Source organism: Aphelocoma coerulescens, chromosome 14, assembly GCF_041296385.1.
Source record: "Aphelocoma coerulescens isolate FSJ_1873_10779 chromosome 14, UR_Acoe_1.0, whole genome shotgun sequence".
In the NCBI taxonomy this organism is placed as follows: domain Eukaryota; kingdom Metazoa; phylum Chordata; class Aves; order Passeriformes; family Corvidae; genus Aphelocoma; species Aphelocoma coerulescens.
In genome coordinates, this window is record NC_091028.1 from 6,633,596 (window position 1) to 6,651,381 (window position 17,786).

At 38.2% G+C, this 17,786-nt stretch overlaps 1 protein-coding gene across 4 annotated transcripts in view; it reads right to left on the reverse strand.

Annotated features, from left to right (window-relative positions):
- Positions 1-9,023, reverse strand: part of GRIN2A (glutamate ionotropic receptor NMDA type subunit 2A) — a 184,348-nt gene extending 175,325 nt beyond the window's left edge. For 2 of the 4 annotated variants that reach the window (XM_069029954.1, XM_069029953.1), the window contains exon 1: positions 8,808-9,021. The gene's annotated coding sequence lies outside the window, so the exon portion shown is untranslated. Of the gene's footprint in view, positions 1-5,394; positions 5,493-8,807 lie in introns of all 4 variants that reach the window. The other 2 variants (XM_069029955.1, XM_069029952.1) reach the window with 2 other exon arrangements.
- Between the last annotated feature and the right edge of the window lie 8,763 nt (positions 9,024-17,786).

Consider the following 17,786-nt stretch of genomic DNA (forward strand, 5'->3'; position numbering starts at 1 on the left):
TTTACTCCCTAGCTGACTTCTCTCACTTGGATGCACTTACCTATATGGAGAGGTACCAATAAAGGAAAGTCTATGGGAAAGGTTCATGAATATTACAGGTTCCACACTCAAGCTCTGCAGTAACTGATAAAAGCAAGAGACATCAGAGCACAAATCTCCTCTTCATACTCATCCAGACCAAAAAATATTAGGGACACCAACTGTTTATATTTTAGCTATGTATACAATCTGAGGCAGTACAACTCAGTATTTCAAATCAGAGCTTCTTCTCAAATTCAATATAGATTTCACCTAACAACTGAAATGTGACACCTTGAGATTTCTATACAGCCTTCATAGGAAACAACTTGTACTTTCTTCAGGCCAGATTTTATTTATTTTTCAGGCCATACCTTACTTGGGGCATGATTAGATTTGTGATTTTTTTTTTTTTTTTGGCCCAGGGTGGGAGTTGGATGTTGCTTGGGTTTGGAATTTTGGTATTCACTTATCTCAATAAAAGGAACGGTGAAGATGTCCACAACTGCTTATTCAAGAATTAACAAAGCTTGGATTCACATGAGTTAAGAACGCTATGTTCAGGAGACCCTGATTATAAACTCATGCAGAGTCTAAGAAATTAAGTAATAATTCCTATTTATGGTTTAGGCCCTCAAATTTGAAGCCTATATAATTTTAGTAATTTGCCTCTCTACTGTGTATTACTTTATTACACACACTTCATTCTGTTGCTAGTTACAGCTTAGCTATTTTTCACATTTAAGTATAAAATTATAAAGTGACCTTCTTCCAAATGTTGTACCAAGACCTTTAAGAAGCATGTCAGAAACTACTGTCTCATCTAAAGCATTTGAGCCTTGCATGAAATGTAAAAGCAATAGATTTTTGTATATCAGAGTTAATCAGATGCTTTATATTGGTATGAAAAGACACATAATATCAGATACATTAAAATAAATATTTAATTAATTGCTCTTTCAGTTGTCTTTAGTAAGAGGCCCAAATCAACATCTTGCACAAACCTCTTCCTCCTTCCCTTTTCCCTGTGCCCACAAACCCACAGTTCCAAGGAAATCGAGAGGCTTGTGCAAATACCATAAAAGTAGCTCTGTCACCTGTGGAAAAGGTACACCACACATCTTCTGGAGATTAGATTTCCTTTTCTTGGATAGGGTAAATGTTCTTGCCACTTTGTGTTTTTTAAAAAAAAGTAGGAAAAGGCCTTACAAAAACCCCAGATGTTCTCGTGAGCTTCCAACAACTGATGCTACACACTGTAGCCAGAGTTAGAAAGCATCAGTGATGGCACATGCTACATCAACTTCAGGAATCTGGTGTTAAGAACCCTCAATAAAAACATTACAAGTTGTGCAACAGTAGAGCCTTAATGCTTATTTATTCTCAAGAGAATTTCTGTCACAATGGCTAACTCCACAATCACTGTCAATAAATTTACATCTTCATAGCAAAATCAGAACCCAGGCAAAGGACAGAGCAACAGAAAAAAAAAAATGGACAAAACCCAAACCCTCAATGTTTTGGATCATTTCCAAGCATAAAAAAAAACCCACTGAAAATTAATGTCTGAATGCTTTGAACTCCTCTGCTCAGAAAAGAAAAGGGATAGGAGGAAATGTCATTGATAAATCAAAGCATCTCTACTGCTCCCATGATCTGAAGTACATTAGCACAACTAAACCCACATGACATACCTTCAAATCCATGCAGCCACTGTTTCTTTCTAGAACTATGGAAACATGAACTTGTTATTCCTGAAACATTGCAATTCTCTGTTTACACCACAGAACTCCAGTCTAATCTCCCATCAGTCACCTCATCCTTAGCTTCAATCTTTGAGCAGCGAGTTAATCTATAAACAAACTGCTTTATTTTAATTCTGAGGCATTAAGATGAGTCAAGGAAGTTGGCAGGCAGTCAGTTTTTCACTGACCTGTAAGCACAACAAGAATTTTAATACCCACTTCACTCATTTAGCTGACCCAGTCCTCAACAGCACACTTACTAATTACAGTTTTAAATCCTATAAAGTAGTTTATCCTTTATTATATAGGCAATTACAAACACCAAGCTGTAGTTTTGAACATTTTTGGAAAACTGCCTCACTACCAGTTTTTCAGACAGTATCTGCAGTTCTTCCATAAACATTAAAGCATTATTCTCTTCTCACAGTAAATTAAGAAAGGATATAATTAACTTTGTATCAAAAGCATTGCCAAGGTCTTCAAGAGTGGTTAGCATTTTTTAATGAGATATGAAAAATAAAATATTCAGGATTTTTCCTAAAATTGAGATCCTTTTTCAAGCACCTCCAAACAAGCTCTCAAGAAACGAAAACACAGAAGAATCACAATTGTATTTCAAAAAGCTCCTAGCATGTCCAGATTAAATTAATAAAGAGATCAGAACAGAGATGTCAAAAAAACAAAAAAGCATAAACAAGAAGATGCAAAAACTATTTATGGACTATCTCTTCTCACACAATTTAAGGGAAAAGGTACTTTTATTGTCTTCTGTATCTCACACCAGAGAATGTAACTATCCTGGCACACTCCATATTGAGTCTCGGGGGTTTGTGTTTGAGCTTGAGATTTTGGGGTTGGGGGGGGGGGGTGTCCCATTATTGAGATAAATAGGAAAACTGAAATCAACCTCCCTTTACATTTTGGTTCTCTCCAGCCACCCCCAGACAGGTAGCAAAAAGCACCCCCCCCCCCCCCCCCACAAAGAGCAGTGAGCCAGCAAACTGGAGCTGTGAGGGTGAAGCCCACACTTCCTACTGCCATGGGAGCAGCTCTGTACCAGGCCAGAGGCTGAGCTGAACTCAAAACAATATTCAGCAAGATTCTGTTGGCCTGCAGCAAAACCAACATAATATTGCCATTTCCAGTCAGGGATCACAGGCTTCATATGAACCCATCCTTTCAAACCTCAGGAGAGGTCTGCACTTGTCTTGGTCTGTCTGGAGATCAAACAGGAGGTGCTATTGCTCGCCTGGTTTTAGTTACAGCTTAGCTTTGTGCAATTGTGTGGTCTAAGACCTATTGTTACAGTAACTGCAAGATATTTCTCTGAATAATGTAGTACAGTAACAGGTAGTTATGCATTCTAGAATAAACTATTTACAACCCTAGAATAACAATGTAGTACAGAGTAGCTCAGGCACAAGATGACAAAGGGCTTGAAAGTACAAGAACAGGAAATTAAAAGAGATCTCAACTACATTCAGCTCATGAATAGTTGATTACTGGTCCTTAAATGCATGCAAGTTTCAGAGCTGGGTAAAACCAGATATGGCAAAAAAAACCAAAGAATAAGCATCCAATACACAAATGTATGCAGTATTTATTACTTTTGGGAAATTCATCTGTAATGTGGAATTCCAGACACATGAAGAAAGACTAAGGAGTAAGCATGCACTAGAAAACAAGATCAGCCTCAAGGGGGTGGTTCTACAAGAAGAAAAATGCACCATCATCACTATCAGTTTCCTTCGTGTGAAATGTTGCCAGGCTGTCACTTCCCTCCCATTCCTTGTTGAGGAAAGCTGCAAATGTTGACCTTAGGACACAGAAAGGTGGCAAATGGATGAATACAAAAGCAGGGGAAAAAAGGGGTAGATACAAAGGTGCATGGAATAGTAAGTTTAACTGTATTATGACTGAGACCTTTTCTACAACAGTACTCTCTCTGAAATACTTATTCCTAGGCTAATAATAAGTCTTTGATTAGACTATCAAGACTTTAATTAGGCTAACAAAAAACTCCTGGCTTTGCCTTTGCATATGAAGTGTTTCTTCAGATCACAAGCTGCACAAGGTGCAGTGCAGCAATTCATGCATCCAGAGGGAGAGTGCCCCAGAAAGAATGATTTCAAAAGGGGAAATCTTGAGTGCCAGCTTCTATTTCAAAGCCTCCTCATAAATTTCTACTTAAACTGCCAAACAAAAGAGATAGTTTCAGTTGCATCACTGATAATAAATGTTTTAATTTCAACGTTTTTCTGCATATGAATGAGGTATCTAAAAGTAGTTAAAATCACATATAAAGAGCTGTATTTTTATTACTCAAGAAAAAGTACACAAACTGCTTATTAGCACCAAAATTACACTGACTTAACATTTATCTCTAAATGAAAATCTGGTAGCAGCTGTGCAGTAAAGACACTTATTAATAAACTGAAGTTAATTTACTTCCCTAGTCATGCGCCTATAAAGTACCCATTTTGGAGATACACTCTTGATTTTCTTATCCTGCCAAGAAGTTTTTAGAAAACCAGTGACTTGCTGATCTCTAAAAAGTGGAAGTTGACTAGAAACACTGTCCTTGAAACAATACCTGGGCCTTTTGCAGAAATACCTGGCCAATTGTTCTGTCTTTACAGTAGCTTTCCTACTGTTTTAGAGAGAATAGTGATTTGCATACATACGAGTATGGGCTGACATCAGTACAAAAATTAAATACAAGCATGATAAGCAACAATTTTATATTTACAGCAGTCAAATATCAGTAACAAACACTACCTGATTATTCAAAATAGTATTCTGGTTAGTGGATTTTTTTTTTTTTTTGCAAAGTAGTAGAGCTAATGGGCTTCTGTTTTTACAGCACATCCATTTTTTCTGCAAGGAAGTTTTTTTTCAAGCAGCTCAGTTTCAGTTTATCCAGTTACTCAGCTACTTAAGCATTCCTTCAGATCAAATAGCACAATGAAAGTAACTTCAAATGGCCAGAGGTCAAGATGATTTAAGATGTGCAAGGAGTATGGGCAATAGGACAGTACAATATACACAGACCAGGGCTTTCATTAGCATACACAGGTACCACGTAGTTTTTCCATATATATTTCAATAATGAGACCATAAACAAAAATAAGGAAGTCATATGTAAGGAGACCAACTTAGGAAAGGCAATTCCATTTGGAACATTTAGAATAGTAATACTGAATACTGTATTTGCTGATCTATGCCTTTTTATATGCCTGTACATCTGTGGCACACTTGTTTTGTGCTCTCTTAGAGTATTACCCATCTAGAGCAGGACCCAGTTACCTACAGAACACTGAGCCTGCCAGTTCTGGTTACTGAAGAATTAGGACCCGCTTACAAGCATAAACTTGTAAAGTTTCATTGAATTTCAGGAGACACTGGAGGTGTCTACAGCGAGAATCCCACAGTTAAGGATTCCTGATGAGAGACACTGGAGATCCTTTAGCCTACCTATTCTCTGAATAGGATGCAAGTGTTCTGCAATTCAGCAATTCTTTTTCCAGAAACTTCACCTTACCGTCCAAGATTTGACCAAAAAGCAGTGGACAAGAGGGGGAAAACAGAGGAGGGCAGAAAAGATATTTAAAGAAAGGTTTATTTTGCTCACCTGCCACAATCCTAGTTCACAGCTTCACTGCCTGCAGGTAGGACACTATGCAAGCAAGGTACTGAGTCCAATCATACTTCAGGAAATCCAGAGAGTTTCTGAAGTAAGAGAGTAAATCTTTTAAATGCAATAAGTACAGAAGGATTTTCTTATTACTGTACACACAAATCAAAGACCTGAAGTTCACAAACTGGAGGCAAGTTAGCAGCATTAATACATTTGAACAAATGCTTGAAAATTATTCACTTTGATGATGCCATGAGGTGATTTGACTAGAAACAAAAAAAAAATCGCCTGAATTCTTATTATGGCACATTCCACAGCTCTGTAACTGTTCTATATAGAAAAGCAATTTTTTGCCTAGAACAATAAGTGTATTAACTAAGCATCTGAAAGTGGGATGATATGGAAATCACCTTTAAGATCTCCCAACATAGATTAATATTCAAGTTTAAAAAGCTGAAAGCCACAGCAAACAGTTGCAAATACAACCCCAGGATGAGCCATGGACTGCACACAGTGCTGTTATGACACAGGAGCTGCCACATGAGCTATCAGCAAAGGAAGCAGAGCTCTGCCCTCTTCCCCCCCAGACATTAAATGAAAATTTAGGACAGGCTGAAGTATTTTGACAAAAGTGCAACACCAATCTTAGATGTTGTGTATTACAGAAGGATTCAAAAATCTTTGCTCAAGACAATTGCATTATTTATATAAAGAACTAGATTACTCTGTGCTATATCTTATATTCATGGAATAGAAATCTGTGAAAAATGCTACTTTATTAACACTTTTTATTTCAGCTTTCATTATCAGTGAGGTCTACCTGACTAGCACAGCCAAAATCTTCACTATCTGCAAATACATTTCATCTAGTAAACGACATAAAATGTAGTAAAGAATCAAACTTCATAAGAATTTGCAGTTAACAAAATAACTGCTAAGCTTCATTTGAACCTCTGGAAGCCACTGCACTTTCTCCAAAAGCAATAGCCATCAAGAAGGAGCAGCAAACTGTATTTTTAGTAACATGACAATTTATGCACAATGTTCTTCTGCAACCAAAGCTCTGGAAATAAGAATAAGTGAAAAAGGGAAAGCTATAAAAGAAAACACTTAATAGGGGGGCAAAAAATGATCAGGAACTACAGTATTGAAGAATTGAATAAGCACAGGGAAGTATAGGCAAAAAATATAGCTGCTAAAATTTGGGTGAAAAAAATTTGTCAGGGACATCGAGCTGTTATAATAATGGAATACTTCACCTTTTGAGGTCTACAAGAAAATGACAAAATTGCATTTTTCCCTTGTTCTATGGAGTCACAGTAAAATGATGACGGGATTAAACAAAGCAAGGAAAGAACATTGAAAATATCACTGAGGTATCTGTTTCACTATCAAATACTTTCAATAATTCATGGACAAGTTAATTTAAGTACTTTAGAGATGTTATAGTCAGCCAACTATTCACTAGCAAGTCACTACACCCCTGCAGTCACATCTGAAGTAGCTTTAATTTACCAGCAGATAAGTAATGAACTAACACTTTAAGTTGCATTATCAGTGTTATGACATTTCAGTAAAATTGGGACCTGGTTTTTACTCTTTTCTATTATGCATCTCATGGGGAGACACATGGTAATTGTACTCAGTGTGGTTATGTGTCCATTCCAACTGACCAAGAGACCCAGTTTTGACAACATTTTCAATCCTTCACTCCACATGGAACTTCTTCAGGGTTTGTTTATTCTACAGTGGCTGCTGGCAACAAAATAGGGTACATTAGTCTGGCTTCTGGGTTTTTCGTTGGTTGATTTTTTAAAGGCCTACCAAACCAGCAGAAGACTGAATCATTTATCATGTTAGTTAAATTGCTGACATTCTCTATCAGAGATCTGAAGTTCTATTTAACTCCTCGAACCACCCTCCCATGTCTCACAAGGAGATGAGTAAAGCCTCTAGTTTAATGAGTAAGCACATAGCTAAAGCCAAGAAATTTAAGTAATTGCTCATCTCTGCAGTGAGTTGCTAACATAACTGAAGCATGCACTGCACCTCTCAAAGTGGAGGCTGGGCAGGATCAGCTGCCAAGGTCAGACTACAGATGAAGCCACCATTACTAAAAACCATAGTTACTGAGCTAGAAAGCAAAATTTCAAAGTGAAATCCTGAAGTAGTGGTACTTGCAATGTCAGAAGTGGTAAAATTTAGCCAATACCTACATATAAGCCAAATGCTTAAAAGCATATATTAGCTGTTGTATTTGCAATCCCATTTCTTGTCTCAGTCTCCCAAATAGAGGGCTTTGCAAAGCAGAGCCTGCACACCCAGCAAAAGCCTGACTCTACTATAAATGCCTTAGCATTTATCTTCACCTTAATGTGGACTAGTTAATAGGACAGTTTGATGTATCTCTTGAACAGAAGCAGCTGAGCAGATAAACCTGTTCTGAAGAATGGAAACTTTTTTGCATTGTGTAATTAGAAGCAATAGGAAAGACACTGAGCATGTCCTCATCAACTGCAGAAGGATTCCATTAAGCATTTAGGTTAAGGCACACTTCCCTTAGAAAGTGGATAAAGTGTAAATGCAGGGGAGAAAGCTGGATGCAGTATCATGGGTAGCTTTTCTAACAAAATAAACAGGGTATGAATATAGTAAGTTTTGCAAGGTAATATTATTTACAAAGGCTAAAGTCTTCCTTGTTGAAAAGTCATACACTACTGAAATAATAGAATAGAGAAGTGCATCATTAGCAAGAAAAGTTCTGTGTAACTGCTCTTGAATTAATTACATCAGATCTAATGTTATTCCAAAGTAGTATAACTTCTGCTTATAGAGTTAATAATTATTTCTGTTACACAGTTTCAGCTGAAATTTCTAAGGATATTAAAAACACAGATTTAGGTATCAGGTAAGCTGTGACAAAGTCCAGCACTTGCAAAGTCTGATCTGAGATCAAGGGCCACAGTACCATTACAGCCTCCTGCTTTCCAAACATCTACTATTGGATTCCTCCAGCCATTACAGCAATATACCAAGTCCCATATATTGTCCTTAGAAAACTGTTCATTTCAGCACAACTGTAGACCTAGAAAGGGTGATAATTTTAAGCAAATACCAGTATTTAAGAAAATCACAGGCATAAAGATGATTTTCATTCTTACTTTACTATGCAAGGAATTATTGGAAAGATAAAAAGCCACTAAATCAGTTCACTTCTAGAAATGGATAATTTGCCTCTGCCAACTTAATACCTCGAAAGAATAAATAAAAGAGAAATTGGTCATTTTCACTGAACCTATCATATTCCAGTCACCAAAGCAACTGTCAAGGCACAGTAAGAGCTGTTCACTCCCCACAGGCCAGGGAGCAATTGCACACCAGCATGGCCAACAGGGCAGGGGTCTTACCAACCACAGGCAGCACCCAAGCAAGAGAGCAGGCTCAGCCAACAGCCCAGATCATCGGGCAAATCCAGGATGGTAACACAGGTCCAAGGTCAAACCAAGAAATTGCTCTGCATATGAGGATCGGGCCAATGCCAGAAGATCAGCCCAAGGGTCAGGGTGCTGCTCTGTAGTACCCACAGCAAGGCAGGGCACAGACACAGCCATGCTGAAGCTCTCCCACCAGCCCAATGAGAATATAGGCTGAAGGCTGAGTTTAAATAGAGCCAGGACCTGTTGGTGTGGGTCAAAGCCTCAGGTGAAGCTGCTCAGGGCCATCAAGGCTTCAGAGCATTGACAGCAACAGTCAAAGCAGCAATTCTAGAACCTCCATGTTCCTCTTTTCTGATTTACTTATTTCTCTTTAAAGACTGCCTGCCTTCTAAAATAAGGCAAGACAAGAATCTCATTTTGCCTTTGATATTGCAGCTATGGCATACTCTGGTGTGTCAGCTTGTTCTGACTCATCTCCATTTAAGTTTGTCCTGGATACTGTTTGCTTGCTCCACTTTGCACTGTATTTCCCTATAATTTACTCTCTCTTCATCTATCAAAATCTGTTAACCTTTCATGGCCTTCCAATTTCCCCTCCACATATTTTTGTCCATTGCTATTGTTGCCTACAGCTACACTCGATCACTTTCTGCCCTAAATGTTTCCTGCCATGATCTATCTTTCTTCTCTTACTCCATTCTCTCTTATGTATGCTGAATAGGAATATGAACTTCTTAATACACAGGTGAAATATACTTTGGGTTTGCCTCTTAAAAATAGCCTCCTTCAGGGGTAGTTTTAATAATACCCCAGGAGCAACTTGCTGATTCTTAGTTCTGAATACCAATTCAGATGCTAAATGATGCAGTAGGTGGATTTTTTCCCCACTATTTAAAATAACCAATTGTTAACACAAGTTAGTTTCTCCCACTTCCAAGTCTAAGATACATTATAGTATATTTCAAGAAATTAAAGATGTCACTAAATAATAACTGAGTGAATTCACATTTCACCTTCTCTTAAACTTACTGTTCAAGTGGTTTTGAAAGCCCCAATGCTATATCAGCATTCAACAGACATAATTGGTGACTATCTCATATAATAGCATAGGTTTGAATGGGCCAAAATGATACCTTGAGGCAGACTCCAGAGCTTTTCTATGAATAGCAAGTGTTTTTCTAAGAATTTCTTTACAAATATGGACAGTCACACGCAGTAGCCTTTGTATCTCTTCTGAGTGATCAAATTTCAACCACTAAATGCAGAAAGCATTCACATTAAAACAAATTGTAATGTGCAGTGATAATTTATCTAAGGCAATTGAAAAGGCTTTTCTCCCTGAGCTGTTCTACAGATCAGGGATTAGAAGTCAAGACCTCTATTTCCAGATTCGTGCTCAGCCCATTAGCCGTTGTGCTTCCATCTCTTTATTTTGACAATATAAGTGAAAGAACATACAGTGCAACATAACACCCACAGCATGCAGAGGTCCCAACTCAAAACAATGGCTTGCAAGTGAAGATAAAGACGCTTATGATTCCACCCACATATCCATTTTCTGGATTCTTCCACTATTTCCCAAGAAAGCTTTTTATGAGACACCACATATAAGTGCTTGACTCATTTAGCCCCCTGTCCGCAAGAGCAATGTCTGCCTTGGTGACCACATGGCTTGGAGACACTGAGCCTCCCAGAGGAAGGATTGCAGAGCCTTTGCACAGACCTTTGACTTCTGCAGCCAAAGCAGAACACAGTCTCTCAAAATCCAGCAGCTCTGGTATCAGGGTTCTCTCTGTGTGAACAGGCCAACCATGCAAATCTGGTTCAAGGATATCTTTGTTATGAAACTTGCCTGGTATTTTTCTAGTAGATCAAAGTTTTTTGATGTAGGTGTTAGTGGGAGATGAGACATTTCATCAAACAGTCATGGTACTTTCTCAGTCTTTAAAAAGAGGCATAAGTCCTTCTATCAGCATTTTGATCACCAATTTATACAAAACCATACTACTTCTTTTTACTTTAATACATCTCAACTTCTAAGGATTTTTTTTTAAGAGCATTTAAAATACTTGTATTGTTTATTGTCATTAGAAGGGAGTGGGAAATTATTACAGCTGGCGAGGGGTCAGTAGCTCTGACCGAGGAAGAGGTGACCAGTCCAGAGAGATGGTCCTGAAAGGAATCGCCTTCCCGAGGCCCGGTGTCTTCCCTCAGCTGCCGGCTAGGAGGGTCTGTGCAGAGGCTGTCAGCTCTTTAGTGATTGTCAGCTCGTGATTCCAGCTCAGCTCTCCAGGCCAGACCAGAGAGAGACAAGAGGCTCGTGTAGCTGGTTCCACACAAAGTAGCTTTATTGTTGGTCCGTACTCAGCGAAGGGGAAAGCCAGGGACAAGCTCTCTCTCTCGCAGGGGCAGAGGGCTAGTTTTTATAGGGATACAGGGGGTGGGTGTGAAAGGGTAAAGGCCAATGGGTTACAAAGGATCTGCATAGGGTCTCCCAGAGGATGCTGGGTCTGTCTTTCCTCGCTGTAACTGCAAAGTTAGCTGCCTTCCCAGGGGGGGTCCTGCTGGGAGACTGCAATCTCCTTATCTCAGCAGACGTCCCTCCAGGGCAGTGGCTGGGCATACCCTACAGGAAATATCTATAAACCAAAGCAATCCAAAACCAATTAAAATAATTGTTCCATTGTACAAAAAAAATGCAAATTAGCATAAGACCTAGGGGTCATGCTCATAACAACTTCCCTGCTTTCCCAGAGCCAATAATCATGTCTCTCCTGCAACAGTACAACAGTATTGTAATTAACATTTACCTGAAGGCAGGTCACACACGCACAGAGTGATTCCACTTTGCTAACAAAGCCTACACAAGGCAAGATGACTGGCATTTCCACATCCTGCAACTTCTGGCATGAATGTCTAGTCAAGAGGAAAAGATGCAGGATCTAAGCTATGAACAACAGGACACCTTGAACATAACAAACACACAGATACAATGCTAAACCTGTTTCAACATACATGATGCAGTGCCAAGTTACCCATTCTAGAGTCATGTGTTGCCTTTCCTCCATCACGCGATGCCAGAAATTAATTACCTACTGAATTGCACATCTTCAAAGTAAATAAGTCAAACAGGAAAAAGAAGGGACCTAAATCACATTTCTCCTTCAACAGCCACAGTGACTTTCTGGAGGAGCAAGCAGTCCCATCTAATAATGCTGTGTGACACTACTGCCTTGAGATTTGGTTTCACAGTAACTCATGGATTTTGCTAACGTTTCTTAAAAGATCTTTTCACTTGCATGCCAAATGTCACTGATCTAACCAGCCAGAGTCAAGCTCAGATACATTTTTTGAGTCCACTCTACCAACTAGTTTACTCTCACTCAGAGCTACAATCCTGTTAACACCTTTTCTTCTCTGGTTTTATACTGCCTGTGGAATTAGTCTGAATGTATGGTAAACCCTGCTAACACAGAGCCAAACACTTAACATCTTAAGGGGTTTTTCTGCCTTGTTAGCAAATTCATCAACACAACACACCATCAGACTGACTCCAGAACTGATGAGGAAATCAGGAAGAGAACATAGCCAAGTTTTCATCTAGTTGGGAGGCAGGGGAGAAGAATTACCATTCCTTCCTTCCTCCCAGCAGCAGCAAGCTATTAGATCAGCTTAGCCATTCATGCATTCCCAAAACAACCATGATAATGTATGTCAGCATTACCACAGCCTAAATCATCAGCCTGTCCATCATGTGTGCTGCCTCTACACTGACCCAAGAAAGCTGACTTGAAAAAAACAAAAAGCACAGAGCACATCCTGTTAGTCAGCTCCCTGAACAATCTGTGCATGGATTATACGGGTGCCCTGGAAAGAGACCATGAGACTGCGTCACATAGAGGGAAGGGAAAAGGTGGAAAAACGGCAGTATTGACTTGAGTTGGTTTAAGCTGTTGTGTAACAACACATAAAACTACTTATTTAGTAGCTTAAAGTGATTTGAAAATAAAGACTTGAATGAATCAGATTCTGTCAGGCTGGATGCATACACAGAAATTGTACAGACAATCTCAATACAAAGGTAGGCTACCCTCAGGCTTGATGTTTAATATTACCTAACTTATGGTATTAAGGACAAGCCACGGTGTGCTTTCTAGATGAGACACAAGCCTTTCAGTTCAGGGCTTTATTTCAAATAAAAGTGTGTCATTTGCTGCTGTTTTCCTAGCCAGAAGCCCCAAGTTTTAAATGGCTGTCAGATATTTTTGCCAAAGGAAGCAAGTTAATGACTGAAAGATTAGATGACTCAGAGGAAACAGGTACAGCAATAAATCAAATATATGAAAACATGAGAAAATGATGAGAGGGTCAGAGGTTCTTCAGCCTTAAGGACTTCTGATAGTGCTAGGCATCCCCAAGGAAGGCAGCCATGAAAACCTAAGATAGAGGCCATAAGACTCAAATTCTCACGTGCATTGCTCCTGTAAGCAAAAACAAGTCACAGACTTGCCTTGTGCCCAGCCTGCCAGCACCCTCACAAACCCACACGTTTAAGCAAGACACTGTGCCAGTGTCATGTCCTTAATAAAGCTGCCATATCCCAGTGGTTATTTGTCACCCCCACTGCATAGACTACTCACCCTTCAATTGAAGATGGCCAAAAGAAATCCCAAACTTTATAATTTAGAAGACTTTTACTCATTATACTCTAACGTAGATGGAAAAGGTATAGTTATTTTGAAATCCATGCACATGAGTAACGTGTCTTTATCACGGCTTACTGGTTCTTGCAAAATAAAGGCAAACATACTCTCATTTGCTTCTATCACCACACTAACAGATGTTGAAGGAAGACAAAACAAAGGAACAAAACATATGGAAAATCTTGGAAGCTGGTTCCTAGAAAAATGACAGATCTGTGGAGACAAGTTTACCTTGGAGCATGCCAGCATCCACTACTAGTGCAACAACAGCTCTCAGGGCTTCCATTTGGGAAGCTGTATGAAAAGTGATTTAAGTGTGCTGACAAAGATGAAGAAAATAACTTTTGATATTACAGCCTATGAGCACACAAATAGAATTAAATAAAGGAGTAAGAATTACACAGAGAGAATATAACATCTTTTTAAGCTGACATAGTAGCATCATGAGGCAATTGTACCATTTTTCATTGGTATTCTCAGTACTCTGCAGTGCACAGTGCAGTTCATTACTGCAGTCCTGGGAAGGTCAACAAAAACAGCACAATGAACGCTCAGTGATTTTTATCCTGAGATCTCAAGTCTGTAATCCAGACAGTGCTGATTTTAAGGCATAGTTAATTCTGCCTACACAACTACCAAAGTCCACCTTCCATAATATTTTGACTCCTGGCATTAAAGCCAAACACAGACTTTTACTTCAACTGGTCAGAGAAGGTATTTTTTTTCATCTCTCACAAGTAGCAGAGAATGAATGTTTTTTCTCCAGTGTGCTGTAATGCAGGTATCCAGTAAAATGCCTTTTGTACAGGAAAATGTGGCCAATTAATCTGATTACAGACATCACAATGTTACTGACTTCACCAGAAAATTCTGTCCTTTAGGGATGACATCAATTTTCAATGTGCTATTCTATATGCATTTAAGTGTAAACTAGAATGAGTAGCTACAATTTGTAGTAAATATTTGCTGAACTTGTTTCCTTCCTTGTACATAGATTTGAGCTGTAACTTTCTCAAATCTCAGAGTCTCTGTATAAAGGAAATGTGTGGATTTTTTCCTGCTGAAGATAAATGCAATTGTCAAATACTGTGCTTACTCAATGAACTGCTCTGGTTTTGGTTGGGATTTTTTTTTTGTGGGGTTTTTTAAACATCAATGGGATCCAAGAGTCACTTTGCATTTAAGATTACAGTTTAAATTTAGTGGAATAACTACTGTTGTTTATTTAGTTAGGTCTGACTGCTGTCTGCAGCTAGCATGGGGAATAATACATTAATACAGCAGTTACCAGCTACATCCAAATTTGTAGATGAGAACTGATACTTCTGGAAGTGTATTTCCTGTAAGAAGTTCATATTTTAGCAGGATAATGGTAAACCTAACATTCAAGACAGAAAGGATAACAAATATCAAGTCATTAAGGACTTTAATGTGCTAAATCAAATAATATGCACCACAGTAAACCTAAAGAGTATGCTGAAGAGCTTCACAAACTATATTCATTTGTAAATTATTCTTGAAAAAACTGGTGAAGCTCCAGATTATTTCCAGAAGGAAAGTAGAAGGAAGCTTAGTGTTGTGTCTTTATGAAAGGCAATAAATGGGACTTGTCTAGGAAATCATAAGTCATTTGGCCTCGAAGTGCTGTTTAAGCAAGCAAATTATGGAAGGTAATCAATAAACACAAAAATAAAACAATTAAGCAAAATTATGCTACTTAGCACCATTTCAAGGAAGGTAACTTAACATGACCACTAACTTTCTGATGATATATGCTTTCCAAAGTTTTGAAACAATCCACACCCTACAAATTCAATTATTGATTATTAAAAATAGTTATTTTCACTCTTAATCTGGCTAATCAATATAATTTTTAATTAGTTTTCCATTCAATATCTTTGTGCTACTCCAGACCTGTAATAAGAATTTAGACAAAAAAGTCAAGAGTTGGTAGATAACAACTAAGTGATTTATCAGCCCTCTGCCACCACCTGTCCACTTATTTCCCATTCCTGTCCATTTCATTTCCCATCTCTCAGCTTACTTTATGACACTTAGTGCCTGTTAAAAACCAACAAAACTAATTCTAAGTGAGGTGCTTGACAGGCAAAAGCGTCATCTGAAGATGTGGACTGTGCTACTGTACAATTCAAGTTCTACCTTCTACGTCATGTTTAAAGTTTATTTTCTGTCTCTATTTTCCTTGTTTCAAAAGGTAAGAAGAAAAAAAAATTAACTACACTGAACAGGACTTTTGCAGCCAGTGCAGTTTGTCACAGTTAAGGAGAACAGCTGCATATTTTCTTTTTAGTAAAACTTCAAGTGTCTCCTGATTTAAAGCAAGACTATATTGTCAAATAAATCTTCATATATGATCTTGTATCTGCCAGCTCTTTATGTGGAAAGTATATTTTTACATTTTGGGTGGATTCAAAATTTATTAGTCATATTTAAGCATGGCAGCTAAAAACAGAGGAGCATATCATACCTCTCACAGAGATGTGGAATTGAGGGGAAGAAAGGTTCTCAGATTTTCTGCATGAAAGGCTTTTATTTTCCTCTCGTTGCTTATTGCCTTTAGCTCAGAGAAGCAAGTTTTTTTCTAGCTCTTGGGAATATTTTACGTAGCTCTGTGGGTTTTTTTAAATCTTATGGACAATTACAATCTTCAATGTACCTGCTAGCTCATTCATGGCTGTTAAGAATCATCACTGGCTATAAATAGTTTCAAAACTAGTGCTCCCTAAATGAAAGAATACCTTTATTTTATTTGCATTCCCTTTGAGATGTTTTTCAGTAAAATAAGAGATGACTCCTTTCACACCCTGCTTCCAGCCTTTGAAGAAAAATCTTGTATCCAGACCATGCAGCAATTGCACCACCTGATGGACCTATCAATGGAATCCCAATTATCCTGCAGATTTTTCTCAACAACAGGTCAGAACTTAGCTCTAATTATCAGCCTGATTAACCACAGCTTCAGCAAATTTTTGAGTTAAATTCAAGAACAGAAGTGTATGTATAGAACAGCATGGAATAGATACTGCTGATACTCTTGATGACCTGCTTGTCGTTACAGTTGGTAATTGACTGACACCAAGGTGAAACACAGCACACACAGTCTGCCACATATTTTTAATACTGATTTGGAAAAAGTTTAGAACTGTCTGTGACTACTGTTGGAAAATTAATTTTCTTTGTTTTGGGATTTTTTTTTTTCAGCATAGGTGAACTACAGTAACATTCATGAACTGCATTAAATTTTATTTAAAATGTGCTTTCCACCAAATTCATGTACTAAGATATGACTTTGTTAATGTTTCTATTTTTCCCTATAGAGCAGGGCAGGCCATTATAAATATGTCAGAACTCTGGACTGAACTGCTGGTGTTGGGGCCTCTGAGGGTCACGCTAACTTCTTAAAAATTACTTTAAACCCTAACTTCAGGACCTTGGTTTAAAATGTGGTCAGAGATTTTCACTACAAAAATGGTGAAAACTTTGGGATTTGGTCCTTTAAGAAGGGCAGCACTGACTTATTCATTAATTGACAGCCTACATCCACATTTTTAGCTATGCTTGGTTTTACTTGCTCTTACACATTGTGTGACTTTTTGAACTGATTAGAAACTGACAATCATCTGCCTCCTGACTAATGCAAATTCAAAACTCTCTGGCATTTTTTAAAACTGCAATCATTAAAACTCTTGGCTAGATAGGTCATATTAAAAAAAAAAAAAAAAAAAAAAAAACAACAACACTTTTTTAAAGACCTCTCTGAAAAAAAAGAGCAAACAAAAAATGTGTTTTGCTAATGAAAATCAAAAGCCAATTTATAGTAGGAGGCAAGACAAAGTGGATGAGTGGTAAACAAATTTCTCTAATAAAATGTTCAATAGGACTAATAATTTAATGAGACATTTTTAAGCCTGTTAAATATCACCTCTTACCCAGAAGATGGAGCATTATGCTAAAATATTACAAACCAAAAAGTGTAAGTGAACTTCCCAGAGTATAATATTATTCCAACAGACCTTTGGCAGCTTCACTTCTGCTGAAGTGAATACAGCCCATGGGGCAAACAACACCTCAGTGTTCTGGGAGGAAAGAAGAGGGCCTGGAAGTGCTCAGTCTGCTCCAAGTCCACTGTCACACCTTGTCCTTCCAGCCAATTTCTGCCCCTGTGGAGTGGGCAGAGTGCTGGGCCAAATTTCCTTCTCTGATTCTTCCTACAGCTGCCCCAGCA